Below are 2,740 nucleotides of genomic sequence, written 5' to 3'. Positions count from 1 at the left end.
TAGAAACACAAATACAATCCCTCATTTATCATGTCTCCTTGAACTTATCAAATAATATTTTGCAATCCTATTTGTAAATTTTTTTACTCTACAACTGCTATGCTGTCCACAAAATTTACCTGTCCTTGTTGCAAGTCATTCTTCTCTCTCCATTTATTAACTTTCCTAATTGATTGATGATATGGAAAGAAGAGAAGATAAAATAAAAATAAAGAAAACATCAACAGCCAATGCAACTAGGCAACATGCCAAAGATGAGTGGATACATAATATTAGATTTAAACTATCCTTTTTCTTATTTAGGTCATTGTGGGTGGATTATGACCATATATAAAAAGCATCAACGATAGCAAACCTCAAAGATGAACAAAGCTCTTCTGATGAAACCCTTGTGAACCTCCATCGAGCAAAGTTCACCATACCGAACGTCCTGTATTGTATCAATACCAAACTAGTACACAGTCTCGTACCATACAGACACTTAATACGTCTTGCCATCTTGTACCATACTACATACCAACATTGTAATAAGATCGTACCAATATAGAGTTCGGTACCGAGATGACGAACCTTGCTCCATCTTTTTATAAAATATAAGAAGTTTCAATGGACTACTCTTCTAGTTTTTTTAGCTTAGATTGCAAAAAGATTCAAAATACCAAGTGATTCAACGAATACCTCTCAATACATATCATACTGAGGCCTCCTCAGTACAAGGAGGTTTGTTTCAATATAGGAAGGCTCAATTAGAATGAAAACGGTTCAAATCACCACCAAACTGACTATAAGGGTGCAACTTGGGTTAAGTTCGACACGAGCCCCCACTTACGTCACTCATTAATTAGGGATAGATTGAGGTTTTATAAATTTGGGTTAGGCTTGGGCTCAAAAGTTCTAAACCACCTAGAGTAGGGTTTGGTTAGGGTTGACCTATGACCCAACCCAAACCCAACCTTAACCTAGCCCAACTTGATAAATAAATAAATGCATAATTCATATTTATATTTCCAATTAATATATATATTTCACATAGATTATTTGTAGGTTTATAAAATTACATCTTCACTCTTCTTAAAATATTAATACAACAATAAATATTTGTAGGTTTATATGTATAAGCATGCCACTGAAATTGACGAATGGTTGAGGCATCAACCTAATAAATATTAATACAACAATAGCGTCCCAAACCTCTTCTTTGTCTTAAAATTCCCATTGAATAGTGTGGCATGATACAATCTGACCTAACTAACATGAGCCAACCTAAATTAGCTTAAAATGGGGTTCGGTAGGGTTGGGTTAGAGAATCCCAACTCAATCCTATTTTTGGTGGGTGAGGATTGGGAGATATAGGGGTAGGGTTGCAAATAGGCTTGGGTACATATGTTATATAGGGCTTGAAACTATTGTAAATTTCAAATTAATTATCTATTTTAATAAATCAAAAAATACATATGCTTAAAAATATTGTAAAATCACAAAAAGCATAGAAGATAAATTGACGCACTAAAAGGAATAAGGAGAATACCCTGCGGAAGTGCATGCAACAAAGTTGCACTTCAACGCTATAAAAAACATGAAATATAAAAAATTCATAAAAGATAAATAAGTAAACTAAAGCCAAGTACATGATTGTGGGTTATGGGTGTTACTATTGTTAAATAATCTCATAAATATATCTTTCTTTGTTTACTCACATCCGAATTGCTAATTTTAGAACATATCTTCGAAATATAGTTTGGAGTACAAGTTATATGATGCTATTTGATATTTATGCATGATAATGATTTCAACACAAAGGGAAAATCTTGACTAGTACATTTGACTTAATACTCCTATCTCTTTTCTTGCATAATATAGTATTTAGATAACAAAACATGATAAAAAAAAATTAGAGTCTGGAGGCTAAGAAAGGCCATACCAAGAGTATTCGAATCATGTCTATGCACACCTATCAATACCCTTTGTCGGTGCAATCCACGACATGATGCATGCTACACCAACCTTTGGATGAGACTATATTGATCCACAAGTATTTCAAACATTGATTGCAAGTCAGTCATCCAAAGTTACTCTTATAAACAAAATATTGTTTTTTATGCTCTCTATCCAGCCCGTCTAGCTCAGTCGGTAGAGCGCAAGGCTCTTAACCTTGTGGTCGTGGGTTCGAGCCCCACGGTGGGCGTTTTTTATATTATGCACTGCATTATTCACCAAAACACCTTGCAGTGTATGTACCATTTTTCTCATAACAACATTTGAATTATCAAGAGACAATTTAATGATAACAAAACCTTCCATAACCTCATGAAAGCATAATTTGGAAGAGGATACGATACCCTATTGAAGTCATTACGACTAATAACCATGACTAATATTAATATCCACTTGCAGATCATTTGAGGAGACACACTCTATTCATCACGGGTTATCAATTTGCCTGTAATGTTCCACTCAATTATTATCTTAGCAGCCACTTCTGGAAGGAGAATGTCTAGATGTGCAGTTTGCTCTTTCTAAATTTTACATTTTCTTTTGTTTTTTCCATTACATCTCAACAAAATGAGCAACTACATGCAAGCATCTGTATGATATGATTGAAGTCCACAAATCCATGGTAAGATTAAATCCACCAGGGATATTATAGTACTTAATTGAGTATTGTTCTCTTTTTTCGAGAAAATTTCATAACATCTTATTAGGGAATGTCACCTTTTTTCATTGGGGGGTGTATGAAAAT

General features: G+C 33.9%; 1 non-coding gene across 1 annotated transcript; it reads left to right on the top strand.

The window, feature by feature from the left end:
• The first annotated feature begins 2,112 nt into the window (after positions 1-2,112).
• Positions 2,113-2,185, top strand: TRNAK-CUU. The gene has a single exon. It is a non-coding gene; the product is annotated as a tRNA-Lys (tRNA).
• Positions 2,186-2,740: the final 555 nt, after the last annotated feature.

Source organism: Phoenix dactylifera, unplaced genomic scaffold (genome assembly GCF_009389715.1).
Source record: "Phoenix dactylifera cultivar Barhee BC4 unplaced genomic scaffold, palm_55x_up_171113_PBpolish2nd_filt_p 000130F, whole genome shotgun sequence".
Classification (NCBI taxonomy): Eukaryota; Viridiplantae; Streptophyta; class Magnoliopsida; order Arecales; family Arecaceae; genus Phoenix; species Phoenix dactylifera.
This window is presented reverse-complemented; position numbering and strand designations above follow the sequence as displayed.